The sequence below is a fragment of the Taudactylus pleione genome, unplaced genomic scaffold (genome assembly GCF_031769625.1).
Source record: "Taudactylus pleione unplaced genomic scaffold, aTauple2 ptg000162l, whole genome shotgun sequence".
Lineage (NCBI taxonomy): Eukaryota > Metazoa > Chordata > Amphibia > Anura > Myobatrachidae > Taudactylus > Taudactylus pleione.
In genome coordinates this window covers 5330295-5349262 of record NW_028284564.1, presented here as the reverse complement: position 1 = coordinate 5349262, position 18968 = coordinate 5330295, and positions in this window count along the sequence as shown.

The following is an 18968-nucleotide window of genomic DNA, read 5'->3' as shown; positions in this document are numbered from 1 at the left end:
CAAGGGGAGGGGATAACTACTAGGGGCACTGCATAGGGGGGAGGGGACCACTACTAGGGGCACTACATAGGGGGGAGGGGACTACCACTGGGGTACTGCATCGAGGGACCACTGCTGGGGGCTATATAAAAAGGCAATACTGGGGGTACTGCATAGGGGGGAGACTACAACTGGGGCCACTATTTAAGGTGCACTGCATAAGGGTTACCACTATTGGGGGCACTGCATGGGGGGTGGACTGCTACTGGGGCACTATATAAGAGACACTGCATAGGGGGTACCACTACTGGGGGCACTATATAAGGGGCTTACTACTGGAGGCACAAGGGGCACTACACAGGGGGGACCACTACTGAGGACACTGTAAAAGGGGCACTGCATAGGGGGGTCACTACTGGGGGCACTACTGGAGGCCTGCATAAGAGGGTCCTCTCATGGGGCACAGGGGGGCACTGCATATGGGCACCACGATGGGGCTGCCCCTAATCTTAATTTTTACTTTACATTAATCCCATATGGAACCGCCTTCTCCCTGGAAAACTTGCGGGGGGGGGACGCCGTAGCATGCACGTTCTTCGGGCACCCTGGATACACGCTAATCCTCTGCCAGGGCCACCTGCCTGCATTTGCCCCCCAGGCTAAAAGTTGCCAGCCAGCCCCTGCCACTGGTATAACATTCACCATGATTCTGTCAAAACCGGCCTAGGCATTGTGTTGAATGTTTATGTGCATATCCCATGTATTCCTCACAGGAATGTTACCATCTCATTTGCATTAGAGGTATAATTTGGCAGAACACTGGAATATAACTGAGCTGAATAGGCCATTCATAATAAGTACTGAATCTGTTACTGGTGAAAACCTATTTTATTTGTTGCTACCAGCATATACTGTACCCTGCACTCCATATAGTAGCTGCAATATAGTTTCATTATCTTAGCTTTTTAATTTATCTTAATTATAATTTAAATTAGATTGCTTGGTGTATTCTAATTTGGAAATTAAGCTTGATGTATTTTGTGCTAAGGGCAGTGAGATATAGTAGAATGAAGTAATGTAGCAATATCCATATCTTTCACAAAATGACCATATAAGTGGATATCTTTATCAAGCAAAACATTTGCTCTTAACTGTGATTTTTCTGCTGTTCACCAAAGCAGGAGTTTAACTAAACTGCAAATATTTAATTAGTCACAGACTAAAATCTTTACCTCTTGAGGCCATTACAGATTAGATATCTGTTAAAGCCTGTTATCCAATATGATTCATCCTCTATACAGTGTGGACAGTGGGTATCTTTAGAAGATTAGTGATCAAACCTGGTAATAATGCACAAACTCATAATATCTTTATAAACTTTCTGTTGATACCAATAAGCCATACTTTACATTTTCATATAACATGACTAAACTTAGTTTCCATGGTTTACATTTAAAGTTAACTTTTCACCTGTTACCTACTCCCAGGTTGTTTTCTATATACAACAAGTAAAAATATATTCAATTCATATGTTCACCAGCTGTTGAAATATCTTTGATATCTGTCACTAAGCATTTCTTTACTCGTTGTAAAGGGAAAGAAGTGACTATCAACTGGCAGTGGAGATTCTGCAGATGGAGAAGACTAGAGTAATGGAAGAAGGTGGCACCATGAGGAAGAAAACCCCCTGCACCTAACTGTGTCTATCCTGTATTCTGCATGGAATGTCGTGATCAGCCAAAGATGAGTAGACCCACAGATTGTCCATCATTGTTTATTCAAAGTTATTAATAGACTGCCCAAAAATGATGCAGCCACTCCTATACATGTGCACAAATAGCCACCTATAGAGAAGCAGCATGTGCAGTAGCAACTTTGTTTCCATAGGGCAAGCAGTTCTTCCTGTTCACAGCACAAATGCTCACATGCTAGCCCCCTGATCTCAACTCCACTTGAGCACCCCTAATCCTTCCCCTTCTGTGTGCATTTCCTGCCTCCCCCAGTGTGTATGACTCAACCACTCTCCCTGTGCACCTCTAAACTCTTTATGTGTGTGTCTTTCTTCTCTCGTTGTGTGCCTGTCTGTCTCATCATGATTATCATATTAATCCCACACCTATTTCTAGTAATTGCCCCATCGCCCAATTTTATCCCATGCCTCTTGCACCCCTCTACTCCTTTTGCCCTACTCTTTTTCCAGCTATCCCTTTCTTCTTCCACTTCTGTCCTCTTTAACCGCTTACCTTGCTTCTCCTCTTTTGCTGAAGCAGATGAAGTCCAGGTGGCTGCCGATCAGAAGCAAGGCAACAGTTCAGGTTTCAGAGATATCCATGGTTGAGCACAGGTGGTTAAATCAAATTAATTGTGGTACTAATTATCAAGCATGGATATCTCTGAAACCTGAACTGTTAAGGTGCCTTGAGGATCGCTTTGGAAACCTCTGTCCTAGGGGTTTATTTACTAAACATCAGGTCTTAAAACATACTTGCCTACCTTGTGCTTCTGCTGCCCGGGAGAAGCCTGGGTAGGAGAAGCAGGTGGGCAGTGATGGGGGTGGGGCCTGATGGGTTGCATCATTAAGCCCCGCCCCTTCACAGCAAAATGTCTTAAATTTAAATAGGGGGCAGGCTAAATAACTCAATTCATGGATAATCAAATCATTAAGCCTCGCCCCCTACACGGGGACCCACGATCGCCACATAAATTCTCCCCATTCTGCCCACTTCACTAGGAAGAAGTGCCTACCCTTCCAGGGGTGCGGGGGGGTTACCTGAAAAATTGGGAGCCTCCTGCGAAAACCGGGAGGGTAGGCATGTATGCCTTAAAACCCAGTGCTTCTGAACGTGTTTATGCCCAAAATTTGAGGGCAGTGTTTTTACTAGCAAATCATGGCTAGTAAAATCATTGCTCTTTTAAATTTCTGGCATAAAGACAATCGGAAGCACTGGATTTCAGAGCCTAATGATTTGTAAATAAATCCCCTAGTATCTATTAGATTTAACCAAGTGAGTATGTCTGACAATGAACCCAGAGTGAAACAAAGATTTACAGGGGTATTCAATATGGGAGCGATAACATCGTTTTTGAGTTAATATCGCACTTTTGACATCATTATCGCAGGTTTGATTTTTACACCATATTCAATTTCAAAGACTTATCGCAGTTTTGAAAAGTCTTTGATAAAAAACGGAGATAACTTTTCACCATTGAATAGGTGTCGAAAAAAGTGCAGAATTGGGGTTTAGGGGTGCAGGCTTAAAAAAAATAGCCTGCACCCCTGGGAATGACATTTAAAAAAGAACTGTGTCAAAAAAAAGTTAAAAAAAAATAGGGACACCCCAAAAAATTAATTTAAAAATTGGGGTGAAAAAAAAAAATGGGAAAAAATTGTTTAACAATAGGGAAATAGGTTCAGGGCTATTCTGCAAGTATGCAGCAGATGTTTTCTAGAATAGAATTATAGCAGCAGGTGCACAAATGCAGAATTTTTAAAAGCTTACTTTAGGGACATAAAAATATGCTAGTACCCATTTTCATGTACCCCAAATTTGATGGGACCACTTAAAAAAATGAAAAAAATCACCTAAGTGCTCTTCTGCATCACTTCTTCAATGTCGGAAAAAAACACCTGCTCCGGCTATTTAAATCCCCGACTTTCAATTAAAGGCTAAAACGGGGGTACCCATAGTGTTCCCCCATGTTTTTACTACTTTAGGGGGGTCTTACAATTTTTTTAAGGAAAAATTTGTAACTTTACGCAAATCCAACTTCGGAGTTTCCCGTTTTCGTTAAATTTATATTGAATACGGGTATAAATGGGAGCGCGCCCGATACTTTAACGCAGGTAAAAACTCCGATATGAAACGTGAACTTCGACAGTGAAGTTAACGTTTCATATTGAATACCCCTCAGTAGGTCTTAAGCTGCATAGACACGTAAAGATTTTCTGTCCAACCATCCAACTAGTTGATTGGCTGGAATTAAAATCTGGTAATGTATGGGAGTAAATGATAATCATCAATTTGCTCCTAAATGCCAGAAAACAGATGAAAATGGTCGTTCAGACATGTTTGTTAAATGTTTGATCTAAACAATTTGTTCAAACAACAGTTTTTGTCCATTTTCCGGCATTTGGAAGCAAATTGCTGATTGTCATTTGCTTTCATCCCTTACTAAATTTTCATTCCGACCAATCAACTAGTTGGATGGTTGGACAGAAAAACTATATGTGTGTTTGTAGCTTTAGTTAAATTATCATTATTGCCTTTTTGGAAATGCAAACATCAACTATTAAGGAGACCTGCTTGACATGTATAACAGGTTTATTATTCATCAATGATACAGCGTACTCAGGTGTATTATTATTATTATTATTATTATTATTATTATTATTATTATCCTTTATTTATATGGCACCATAAGTGTTCTGCAGCACCTTACAAAGTACGTAAATAAGTGAAACCAGTGACGTACAGCACAATATAATGCAGGAGAAGGACAAGGTTTATATACATTATACACATTGCTGCATTTGCGATCATAACACTCAAATAGTGTATGCAACAGGGCAAAAGCAACCAAGTGTTGGATGCCCTAGTGGGGAATAAGGAGTAGATGAAAGTATAAGTAAGGAGAAGCACAAGAGAGTAGATGGCCCTGCTCACGAGAGTTTACATTCTAAAAGATTGAATGGATGCATTAATGAAATGGTTGTAATAACAACTTGCAGGATGAGGCAATAAAGATGTATTTGTGAAATTTCAAGTCAAAATAATCTTGCATATATGAAAACAGGTTGTTGTCAACTAGAATGTTCACATGACTAGTAAAGCAAACTTACAGGTTGATAACTGAAAGGGGTGAATCAAAGGGAATGGAGCCGAACTTAACTGCCTAGGAGCAATGTGGTCTGAGGAAAATGATCGTAAATGCACACTTATGGTATTACCCATATGCAGGCACTCAAGGACAGGTGCAGGTTTTCAGGATGTCCAGTGTTGGAACACTGGTGTAGGTTTTCAAGGTGGTTCAGTGTTGAAACAATGGTGCAGGTTTTCAGGATGTCCATTGTACAATATGAACAGTGGTGCAGGGTTTTTATAAGTATCAATGTACCAAAATTGTGTGCATTACTTACTGTACTGGGACATTCATGTTCTTTTGTATCTTGCAATGCCATTCATCACCAGTTTTCTCATCCAGGCATGTAGGCCCCATTTCCTGCAACTTCTCAGCTGTTGCAGATCAATTTCAAAACCTATGAAATCCGATGCCGGGATAATGACGCTTTGCCCCGATTTGGAATCCGAGCCTGGTGGGAAAACCCAAGCCAAGGCTCGGATCCCGTCGGATCCCCCTCCTTCCTCATAAATTTTATTTGGAATCAATAAATTAAATTCAACTTTCAAACAAATCAATCCCTTTCCCTGCCTTCAACTACATATATACTCCACCTCCTTCATGCCTTTGATCTAGTTCTTGATTAATAAATACATTCTTTCTAATATGAGGTCGTATAGTTTATTAAACTGCCATCCTGTCTGCCACTATAGTGCAACTTTGTTTCCTATATGTGCCATGTTGGAAGTTGAACTGCCACATGTTTGTGCCGACAGCTTGCTCGGTGCAACCTTTTGTCCTGAACTGGATGAAAACAAAATTGTGAGCTGAGAAGTGGTCAAAATTGACTGGAAATGACTGGAAATTAATGCTATTGATATTAATAACACTGTAGAAACAAAAATAGGCCCATATCATGTGATTTTAGATGGTTTTATATATTTAAAAAAAAATACAGAACTAAAACCAAAACATGTGAGGGAGGTTTTGGCAAAACCAAAACACAATGATGAATTAGAACCAAAACACGTTGGTCAGCACACATCTCTAAAATATACTATACATTTTAATCAAGTATAAGGGTTAGAATAATGAAGAAAATTCTTGGAAGCTAATTTAAAATATCCATGCACATTGTCTGGATGTTTTACCATCAAAATAAATGAGCCACATAGAGAATGGATAGAACACAAGAAGGTGTAGGAACCTTATCTGGAAATGTTTGAACCAGATACAGCTGCCAAGATAACGCATTCATTTTTACAAACATTAAATCTCCCAAAGCATGATATATAAAAGGTTACCATTTATTTACTGTAAGTCCTACTTGAGAATGAAGAACAATGATGGGTACTTAGCTTGAAAAAGTTGGCTATAAACTTTCATTAGTGAGATCAGTGTTGGACTGGAGCATTAAGGGCCCACCAGGGAATGGTAATGGCATGTGTCCGCTTGATTTCCTGGCTCTCCAACTCAGCCATCCACTGCTGCTCCCTGTCCATTACCATTTGGACCCAGGCAATCAGTTTCATTCCTACCACCATTTTGTCCATGTTTCGCTCTGCACACAACTGTTACTTCCTGCAATGCTGCTGACATAATGTACATGCATTTAAAGATACATGAGGTATTAGACTCATGTGATCAAGCATTCACCATGTTTGGGAGGATGTGAATCTGTATTAAATATCATTAAACTATGTGCAAAATTGGTGAATGCCCTCTGGATAATTATTTGGAATATATCTAGGAGGCTAGACATCCCGAAGTTGGACTAATATATGTGATTAAGCTATTTTGTGTATATATATATATATATATATATATATATATATATATAGTGGCAGGTGGCAATGGTGAGCCACTAAATCTGTACTGTAATGTGGGATTGTGGCAGCCAGGCAGGACTGAGACTTTGCATGAAGTTGTGTGCAGACTAGCTTCTCTTGATAGTTAGGGCTGAAGAAGTGAGGCAGTGCCATGAATGGGGGCTAGGTTGTTTTTTTATTTTCTGTTGTTGTATACTGATGATTTTAAAGCATAATTTTGTTTATTTTAACCCAGACAAGCTGTATGGTTTGTTGGGTTACCTTTATTTGAGCACCCAAATACTGCATCACTGACCACTCTATTGAACCAAATCACCCTAGTACATCACAAGATATATATATTGGTCATTGGTCATTCTGTACTGTACATCCTGAGGAAGGGACGGGAGGTCCCGAAACGTTGATGGATTAAAGTATCGCTTTTGCACATTCCATTTGAAAGTCTCTGAGTACCGCCTCTATGTGTTCTTATATCTCGGGGGCTCTGACAAAGTCCAAGAATGATGATGTTTGTCCATGCAAGATGACGTTTTGCCTCTTTCTGAGTTCCGTTTTTTTGGAGGGAAAAATCCGAACTTGGCGTGCAATCTCGAACCTATCCGAGCCTGCACATCCCTAGTCATTAGCATACTAGTCTCACTATTATATTATTAGTTCTATCAGACCAGATATTAACAGACCCTTTAAAAATAAATATCCATGTTATGTTTATTCTTAGATGAATTATTCAATGATGTTCATTTCCGTTCAGTTTTCAAGAGAGCACAATATTTATTTTCAAAGTTATATTTTATTATACTATACAACAGGCAACATGTATTGCACAAGGTTCACATTCAAGATGAAGTGTTAGAGATTCTCTCTGAACATGAAAGCATAGTTTCATACTGACATTATGCCATATTCCATTACCTTCCACTGCACTCTATAAATACAGTATATATGAACAAATATTCATACAACAAAACAAGAAACAAATAATCAGACATGATATGCAGGCGATGATCTATAATGATTAATCTTTGATAGGATCCTTTGATTGTAATTATTCCTAATACTTCTCATACTGTACACTGATTTTCAACACTTTGCTGGTACTAAAGCTGGGTACACATTTAATGATGTGTACCCAGCTGATGTCGTGAGCGGCGGGTCCCGGCGTCGGCAAATTCATACACACTTGTCGATGCTGGGAGTGGTGGCGCGAGAGCGGGGGCAATGCTGCAATCAGCTGCATGGCCCCCACTGACGATATCACCAACTGGACCTGCATGCAGGTCCGACTGGCAATGCAGCTGATGATGCGCGGGAGCATGCATTATCAATGACAAAGCAGTTACACACTGGCTGATGTGTTCGATATGTCGTCCTTTAGTGTGTGTCTGGCATAAGTGTAGTTGCTATAATATTAGTATTACCAGTTACTTATATAGCACACACATATTCTGCAGCGCTTAACCGAGAATAGTTGACTATTCACATCAGTCCTTGCCCCAGAATAGCTTACAATCTAAGGGGTCTATATACTAAGCCATGGAGAGAAAGAAAGTGAATGGAGTTAAAGTACCAACCAATCGGCTCCTATCTGTCAATTAACAGGCTGTGTTTGAAAAATTACATTTAGGACCTGATTGGTTGGTACTTTATCTCCATAAACTTTATCTATCACCAAGGCTTAGTACATAGACTTTTATATTCCTTGCCATATGTGCGCACATACATACAAACTATCGTTAATTTTTGTCAGGAGCCAATTAACCTAACAGTATATTTTAGGATTGTGGGTCTGAGTTGCATGCATCCGCAGAAATGAAAGAATCTTGTGTGTTTCCATTTATTGCACATGTGTCAGAAACTGCAAATGGGGTCTACACATGTGGCATGATGCATCCACAGTTGCAAGTTGCTCTGTCTGAGTTGTATCTCAAGCAGATGAAGCATACTGTGAAATAACTGTTTGTGGACAGCACCTTTATGGCACCTAGTCAGACACACAGAACAGCTGCATCTATTGAGAGTGTCATGGGAGTGTGGTGTAACCCAATTTCTGTGCTTGTCTGAGGTGTAGTTGGGATGCTTGTTTCAGAATGATCTTTTGTACCAGGCATGGGTTGGGTGCAAATGACAATATTTATGATGACTGTTGCAGCTGCGAAACAGAAAAACAGTGTGCCTTGAATTTCAGGTACATGAAGATGTCATTTGTAAAGACCTATCTACAGATCTATGTAATAGGAACAGTCATTTACTCTTCCACCGGGAACCATTTCTCTTTCCCAGAGTCATACAAAGTATGTTTATACATGAGATAGTACCAGTAAAATGTTTATAAATGGAAATCCATTTAGACTTATCACCCCTTTCAATCCATTATTTTCCAGCAGATTGGAATAGACCTAGTAATAACGGGTAAAATTATCAAGCAATGAATTAGTTAAATCACTTATTTTTAGTTCTTTATTAAAGGCTAAACTGAAAAAGGTGCCTCAAAGTTGCATTTTCAAACCCATCACACAACAAATCGCCATCTCAATTTTTTACATATTCAGAAAACAAACCTTTGATATATATTAAGCTTTGTTTTCACAAATCTCTGGAAAACATGACAGAAATCAGCTGGGTAAATTGTAAGTAAGGACATAGGCGTATATTTACTGTTGGTTTTTAAGAAGTGAAGATGTTGCCCATAGCAAACAATCAGATTCTAGCTATTATCTTATAAAAGGTGCTAGATAGATGTTAAGTAGAATATGATTGGTTGCTATGGGCAACATCTCCACTTTTAAAATCTGCACCTTAGTAAATATTAGAGATGTGCGCCGACCCTCGTGTTTTGGTTTTGGTTTTGGATCTGGATCTCCCCTGGTTTTGGATCTGGATTGGTTTTGCCAAAATCTCACCTCCGTGTTTTGTTTTCGGATCTGTATTTTTTTAAAATCACATAAAATGGGCCTGTTTTTGTTCCTACAGTATAATTAACCTGAATAACATTTATTTCCAGTAATTTCCAATCAATTTTGACCACATCACAATATTATTTGCTTCATCTAGTTAAGGCCAAAAGGTTGCATCCACCTAGCTGGCTAACTAAGCTAAGTGACACAGTGGGCGGCACTAACATGTGGCAGTTCAGCTTCTAATTTCCAGCACAAATACAGTGTGTTATACAGTGTGGGTTGGATACACCAATAGTGCACTTACTGTGACAGCAGTGTCTGCAGAGTGGGGTTGCTGATGCTGTCCCCAGTACATTGAATGGCAGTGCTGCGGTGCTGGCAGTGTCCTCAGTGAAGGGTGCCAGTGATGTCGGCAGTGCGGGGGTGCCAGCGGTGTCTTTAGTGAAGGTTTGCTGGCTGTGTCGGCAGTGCAGGGGTGCCAGCAGTGTCTTTAGTGCAGGTTTTCTGGCTGTGTCGGCAGTGTAGGGGTTGCTGGCGGTGTCCTCGGTACATGGAATGGCAGTGCTAGAGTGTTCTCAGTGAAGGGTACCGGTGGTGTCAGCAGAGCAGGGGTGCCAGTGGTTTCCTCAGTGCAGGTTTGCTGACTGTGTCGGCAGTGCAGAGGTGTTCTCAATGCAGGGTGCCGGTGGTGTCGGCAGAGCAGGGGTGCCAGCGGTGTCTTCAGTGCAGGTTTGCTGACAGTGTCGGCAGTGAAGGGGTGCCTGTGCTGTCCTCAGTGTGGGAGTGTCAGCAGTGTCAGCAATGTGGGGGTCACAGGATCGTCCCGGAAGCCCGAAATTTTGGTGGGTTTGGATCTCTGAGATTGGAACCCGCTCATCTCTAGTAAATATACACCTGATAGTATATATCCTGGACAAGACATGACCAACTAACATTGGTGGGAAAGGGGTTCCCCCCACACACACACTATAGTGACAATAGATGGTATTACAATTCTAAATGTTCTTGTAATCATAATCATCTTATAATCATATGCAAAGTACAACTTACATTTTATACAGCAATTTTTTGGGGTAAGGATCTGGAAATGGCTTTAGTAGTAGCTCCTTAAGTATCTGTTGAAAGCATGAGAAAGTTTGTGAAGGCATGGGAAGTTTGTGAACACACAGTTTGTTCTTCAGCCTTAGTGTTTATTTTGTGTACTGATTTGCCTTTTTTAAAGGTGACAATCAGACTCAGACTGAGAGTGAGGTGTTGCATGTAAGGATAAGAGGATGCCTGACTGTGTTTGGTCCAGGATTATGCAATAGGCATTATAGTGCAAGAAAGGGCAATGGTCTTGACCATTTCCTTGCCACTGCATGTGGTGTATGGCATGCTGGCAATTTTATGTTTTTTGGCAGTAAATTTTCCTGTTATTGTTAGAGGTAGTGCTATTTTCTTTAACATTGTGGAATATTGTTTAGATTTCAGGTGCCCTTACTTAAACCTTCTTTCCCCTTGATCACTTTTAATAGATGTTGAAGAACTATCATGACTGACAGCAGCGGCAGCACTAGTACTGGGTTGCTGTTTCTACTCTTATAACAACCCATCCATGATTGGTTTTATTTTTGACACCAGCCAAGAAATTATTTCTATACACTTGTGAATTCTTTTGGGGTTCAGAGTAAGGGTGGAACACCACCGCACATGCTGTTGCTAACACTGTAAGGATAACACACTATGCAACTTTTTTTGCATTATTGCCTTTGTCTTTTACATGAAAAAAAACTGGCAATTGTGTGCGCAGACTTGGATGAATAGGTCTTTGTGAGAATTGTTGTGGGGGTCCAGATTAAGGGTGAGCAGGAATAGGTATTTATGAGAATTGTTTTGGGGTCCAGATTAAGGGTGAGACACCACCGCACACACTGGGCCTGATTCAGACCCGGTCGCAAGCGTTGAGTGCTCGCAACCAGGTCTATGGTGGCCCAGAGTGCATGTGCACGATTGAGCCAGCTCCGTCGTGCGCATGCGCAAGACCCGGATAATGATGGGCAATCCGTCGCTCTGGGTCTCGCACCAAAAGGGGCATGCTGTCGATGTTGAGTGACAGCATGTTCCCTTTGGTGGGTGGGTTGGGGGGGTGGCTGCCCAGATGGAGGCATTCCCATGGGAACGCCTACTGTTTGGGGGCGGCCCCACTGACATCACAAGTGATGTCAGTGGGAGAGCTTTCGGCTCTGTTTGAGCTGAAAGCTCTCTGGGGCTTGCAGCCACGAGACCCTACCACAAGGGTCTTGTCGCAATGGTCTTGACCATCGCGACCATCATCCTGGCTGCTCACATTAGCTGTGGGTGGCAAACCAAAGCAATGCGAGCTGCCAGGAGGCTGCTCCATAAAAAAAAACAGATGCCCTGATTCAGAGCGAGCACTCTGTCAGAGCGTCCGGCTCTGAATCAGGGCCAAAGTCACTTACAGTAGAAGGAGTACACAATATGCAAATTTTTGGGGGGTTTTTACTCAAAGAAAAACACTGGCAATTGTTTGCATGCACTTGGAGGGATAGGTCTTTGAGAGTTTTGTTTTGGGGTGCAGACTAAGGATGGGACACCATTGTACACAGAACAGTAATATACCATACATCACTCCTCTGAGCTGAACACACACTTCTTGAAGTATGCAATATAATTTTTTAAATCAATTAGAAAATACTGCAGTTTTTTGTTTTAAATAGTAAAAAAAAAAATCTATATTTTATGTGCAATTTTTTTATATACTTTATCACTGGTGAAAAAACCCTCAAAACACTAGGGGGTAAATTTACTAAGAATCGAGTCTTGGAGAGTTTGCATTTTTTTCAACTCGATTAGCTTCACCTAAACTCAGGTGATTTGAAGCTCCTGAGACTCTCAAATTTACAAAGAAGGGAGTTTAGCTAAGACTGAGATTTGCCGATGGTGGAGCAGAACGAGATTTCTCTGCCAAGTAGCAGGGTTTGCAGGAGATTTCTCCCCCGAGTAGCAGGTTCTGCAGGAGATGACTCACTGGAGATTGCAGTGTCTTCTCTCTGCAAAACTCTCCCGAGCAAGCAACCTGCACATATCAGTGAGATATGTGTAAGCTGTTTGTGTTGTACCTGTAAAAAATGGGTTAAAGTGATTAAACAAAATTACACAGGCCCCCCCGCCAAAGCTTTGCCAGCCTGTCCTGGTTTCTAGGATTATGGGGAACAAAATGTGTATGGTTCCCCCGTAATATAAAAACCAACACCAGGCTGCAGGACAGTCCTTAATTTAAATATAGGGAGTAAAAATTGCGTAGGGTCCCCCCTATATTTAAAACTAGCACCAGACCCAAAACAGCCGGGCTGTAATGCCACAGCCCGGAGACCATTTTCCCAGGGCTCTGGGTCCAAAGCATTAGCAGCCCAAGCCGGTCAGGCTAAGCCAGGAATCTCAGGGGAGGTGGGGACCCCCCAAAAATGGGGTCCCCCCTCTCCCTTAACCCCAGGCTTGGTCTGAAGCCTGGGGCTCTTCACTGCACACCTGGAGCGTTGGGTACGGGGATAAGAAAGTGGGGATATTTAAGTAAACTATTGTATTTTACAGTGGGACTACAGGTGCCAGCATGCCTGCCCTTTGGCACTTGTGGAACTACAAGTGCCAGCAGATGGGCGGCACCTGTACCCCTACTGTAAAATAAATAGTTAAATAAACACAAAACACACACACTGTGCAAAGTATAACTTTATTACACACACCTACCCATTCACACATACTTACCTATACCAGATGTTTCTGTCCCCTTCTCTAGTAGAATCCGTGTTGACTGTCCCTGCAAAAAATATTTCATACTCACCTATATCCTGGCGCTGGTCTCCGCAGTAATCCATGGCCTTTGTAAAACAAAAAAATGTACTTACTGTACCACGCATCGGGTATCAGTATGTGTGTTGCCACACATACTGATACTTCCCAATTGCCAGCTGACGGGACTGCACGGGGTTTGCATGTCCCGCAAGCCAATCAGCGGCCGTGCTGACTGTGGAGCACCCACTGATTGCTCTACAGTTAGTGCGGCCACTGAGTGGCTTTGGAATTGTTCTTGGGCCCTCCCACCCACTCTTATGTGGGATATTAAAATAGACATGCACAGCTTAACAAACCAAGCGACAACGACTGACATTTTTGTGGCTGAAGTCCTTGGTTTGTTTGGGCCCCCACAAAACAATTTTTGGAAGGACTACCTTCAATCATTAAGGAGGAATGATGATGAGAGTGTTGATGGTGGAGATGGTGGAGATTGCATGTGCTGGTCCAAACTGTTGGTAGCTGATACTGGACTGCTTGTTATTAATTTAAAAATTATTATAATTTTGTTAAAAAAATTGCATGAACTCACTGCAAATGATGTAACAGGGAGGAGGTGCCTAGATGGTTAGTGTCCCTACCTCTACTAACTTTGGCTTCACAAATGGTACAGATTCCTTCGCAACTGTTGTCAGGATTTGGGTTAAAATAATTTCACACCCAAGACGTGGCTTTTCTGATCTTATGCCCAGGCATAACAATATCTTTCCTTTTATCATGAGTAAGAACTGCTGCCACTGGTGGCTGATTTACACAAACAACATCCTCATCATCAACATCCTCATTAGCATCAGATAGGACACAAATATCCCCCTCAACCTCATTTTGCAGTTCCTCCATACTACAGTATCATGCTCAATTTCTATTATTTCACCATTTAATTACTAGTATAGCTGTAATTGGGTCCGAGATCTGCTATGCAACTGGCTAAAAGCTCTTATACTTGCTTCTTCTATCAATTGATTGTTTAACAATCAATTGTTTTTTTACTACTACTACTAGTAGTAATCTTGGTTCCTTTCTGTATTGAAAATCTACCCCCCAGCAGCAGCAGCAGGCCTAGCACTCAAGGATTCTTCTAAGGAATACTGGATAAGGGAGGAGTCACCTAGCCTTATCCTGGATGCAGAACTACAGTACCTCTGATCATTAGTGTGGATATTGATGACAAAGGTGTTAGCAGTGGAGATTGCAGGTACTGGGATCTAGCTGATGGAAGGGAGCTAACTGATGCTGGACTGTCTGTTGATATTTATTTAGCACCAGTTTCTGATTTTCCCAAAAATGTTCAATGAACTCGCTGCAAACAAAATAACAAGGAGGAGGTACCTAGATGGTTAAGGTCCCTACCTCTAGTTACTTTAGCTTTACAGATGGCTTGACAATTGTTGTCTGGATTTGGGTAGAAATGATTCCACACATAAGAAGTGGATGTTTTTGTCTTATGCCCAGGCATGACAATGGGCTTTTCCTTATCATGGGCAACAAATGTTTTCACTGGTGCCTGATTTCCACAAACAACATCCTCATCATTGACATCCTCATCATCAACATCCTTATTAGTGACAGCTACACAAATATGCTACTCATCCTGGTGAACTTCCACAGCAGCATCCTCATGTTCTATGTCAGCATGTTGACTTGTGCTGCAAATCCCCACATTTGCAGAGGGTGCACAAATGGTGGAAGGAGGCTCCTCTTTGAGTACAGTATTGGAAAGGTCAGGCTCACACATGGCACACGCCAACACACATAGACTCTCCTCAGGGATTTGTGATATTTCTGAGCACACTAGTATGTGGTTCCTGCTCTTCTCTCAACTGATCATTCTCTCTATCAACAAACACAAATGAAGTGGAGTACAGCACACATGTCGATTTGTACCAAAATTTTAAATTTTGAACTGTAAATTTATTTTAAACTTTTGTTCACAAATGACACTGTGCAGTCACACCGCTTATGTGAATGCACTGAGGTAGAACCTACAGCATCAAAATACTTTTAAGAATATTACACTGAATTACCGACAGCATCACAATACTTGTATGAATATTATGATGCGGTATTACTGACCACCACGTCACAATACTTGTATGAATATTACACTGTGGTATTACTGACCAACAGTGTCACAATACTTGTATGAATATTACACTGCAGTATTACTGACCAACAGAGTCACAATAATTGTATGAATATTACACTTTGGTATTACTTATCAACAGCATCACAATACTTGTATGAATATTACACTGCGGTATTACTGACCAACAGCATCACAATACTTGTATGAATATTACACCGCAGTATTACTGACCAACAGAGTCACAATAATTCTATGAATATTACACTTTGGTATTACTGACCAACAGAGTCACAATACTTGTATGAATATTACAAGGTAGTATTACTGACCAACAGCATCACAATACTTTTATGAAAATTACACTGCAGTCTTACTGACCAACAGCCTCACAATACTTGTATGACAACACACTGGATGGACAACACACTACTTGATGGACAGCACACCCCTGGATTGGACAAAACATCCCCCTGTATGGAGCACAGTTTACCCCTGGATGAGCAGCACAGCCCCCAGGACAGAGTACAGCACACCACTGGATGGACAACACATCTCCTTCCTGAACAGAGCATAGCACACCCCTGGATTGGACAACACAGCCCCCTGGATGGAGCACAGCACACTCCTGGATGAGCAACACAGCCCTCTGGACAGAGCACAGCACACCCCTGGATGGTCAACACAGCCCCCCTCCTGAACAGAGCACAGCACACCCCTGTAATGAACAACACAGCCCCCTAATGGACCACACCACTGGATGAGCAACACAGCCCCCTGGACAGAACACAAAACTCCCCAAGTTAGACAACACAGCCCCCTGTATGGAGCACAGCACACCCCTTCACACTCCTGGATTGGACAACACAGGCCCCTTGGATGGAGCACAGCCCGACAGCCTGGGACTCCGCAAGCAAATTTCACAATCCCCGCGAGGAGGGACTTTTATAAAATCCAAAACCCGCGATAATCCAACAGCGGGAGGATGACATTTTGCCTCATTGTGGATTCTGAGTCAGGCAGGAAAACCTGAGCCTGACTCGGATCCTACTCAGAATGGCAATGTTCGGGTGGGTCCGGTTCTCGGAGAACTGGACCTGCTCATCTCTACTACTCATACACCTACTGTACTCCTGTCTCCAGATCTACCTATTAAACTCCTAAACCTAACTCCTACTAATGCTAATGGAACATTAATGGTGCCCTGATGGCCTGATAATGCATTGTTTTTTTAATACAGTGCATCACGACTCTAGCCCACAGTCCCATGGCCTCTTCCTCGGCTCTCCTGTGTGAAAGGAGCCCGATCACAAAGGAGGGACTTTTATATGCAAACCAAAACATGTGAGATCTGATGCCAGGAAGATGATGTTTTGTCTCATTTTGGGATCCGAACTTGGCGGGAAGTCCCGTGCCAGGACTCAGAATCACTCGGTAGCCCTAAGTTCGGGTGTGTTCGGTTTCCAGGAAACCGAACCTGCACATCTATTGTAAATATATAAGATTGAGCTAAACTAGAATAATGGCATAGACAATGATTTAGTGTTTCCCCGATAATAAGACCTACCCCAAAAATAAGGGATACCCTTACTTTTGTAATCCAGTCCAAATTAAGCCCTACCCCGAAAATAAGACCTACCAAATCCCATTTTGAGCTGGGAACGCTTCAGAGGCCACCGTTCCCAGTCATGCAGTGCGCGGGTGATGTCATGATGTCACCCGCACGCTGAGGACCCTGTGTGACCGAGCCTGCTGGATCATGTTAGATTCAGTCAGCGTGCAAGTGAGAGGGACATCCCGGACGGCGGCGAGTCAGATAAGTACCGTACTGTACTGGTGGGTGGGGGATCAATTAGAGGGGGCTTGCACTGCAATAAGGGAGGCTGCATAAGGGACACTGCTACGGGGGGGGGCCTGCATAAGGGGCATTTCTACAAGGGGGCCTGCAAGGGGGGGCTGCATAAGGGGCACTTCTGCAGGGGGGCCTGCATAAGGGGCACTGCTGTCACTGCTAATTCAAATAAGACCTACCCCGAAAATAAGCCCTATGGTGTTTCTTGGAACATGGTACATTTGTGAACGAAACAACCTACCATCCCCCACTTTTTGAAATCCACTTAAATTGAGACTGATTTACTGTAAATGTTTCCCTCCCTTTGAGGATAAGGGACACACATCATCAGCAACTCAACAGTTTTGGAGGGTATGCAGAGGTCAAATCAATGTGTCATTATCAAAGAATGATCATTTTGAAAAACTCTGCCCTGCAGAGGAAAGTAACTGTTTTTCCGTAAGTAAGGTTTACTTGAATTAGATATCGCCTTCATTTTAAACTTATTCTATCGTTTAAGGATAACAATGATTTTTTTTTATTTTGATTGTCAAGAGATGATGAAAAAAAGGAAACTGCATTCTAAAAAATTTTTTTTTTTAAATAGAAAGCAAGAACAGTTCAGAAATTATTCACATACTGTGTCTCATGAATATTTACTGTGTCATTAAAATTTATAAGCAAATAATATTCTTTTTGTTGAATCTCCAGCCGTCCTTAAGATCTTTGTTATTCAAGCTGGTTGCCATTAGCTCTCATCTTACTAAGTACCCAGATAGAATTGGCTGGAGCCCAGCTCACTTACGCTTAAATGGACACTCAAGCCCGACAGATACACAACTAAACAGAGGCCAAAAATTCAATACAGTGCAACTGTATTTCGGCTGCTAGTAAATCCATCAAGCTGTAAATATTATCTGAAGCCAAGGCAGGCTTTTATCTTTCCAATTTTGTATATGTTTGTGCAAAGCCCAAGCTTTCAACGAATCATGTCATTTATTCTGTAGTGCAGAGTCTGGACTGCCTCAGACATCATATTGAATTTTTTTTTTGCTTTTTCCCATCTGTCAGGGGCAGTTAGTTTTCTGCTTGAGTGCAAGAGGATCACATTGCATTTTTCCCCATAGCATGATTGGGCATGGACACATTTTCTCACATCAATAAATTCTAAGAAATGCCTTACAACATCATTGCAGAAACACGCTGTACATGAGTTCTAACTAGTCTGCTAAATGAGCAAATGTAGTAAAAGCAAAGAGCTTGGAATAGCTCTGAACAAGCTCCCTCCTGGATTGTTTTATGATGCTGGAAACGTGCATTGTTCTTTCCTCCTCGTTTGCATCTCAGCGGGCCTGACAGCATATTGAAATGCAGTGTATCTGGATGATTCAGTTTTATGCATATGTATAGCATACAGCCTGTTTGTTATGTGACTTGCCTCTGCAATATACAGTATGATGCCACGTATTTTAGCACATTCACTAGATCAGCTATTGTGTGTGCTATTTATTTCTCTGGATCTAATAATAACTGTAAACAGTACCCTATATTAAATATAAGAAAAGACAATCCCCTTATATTGGAAATAGAATGATGTATTACAAGAATGATTCATGGAGGAATTTGAGCAGATTTAAAAACACAGCTTTGAATCT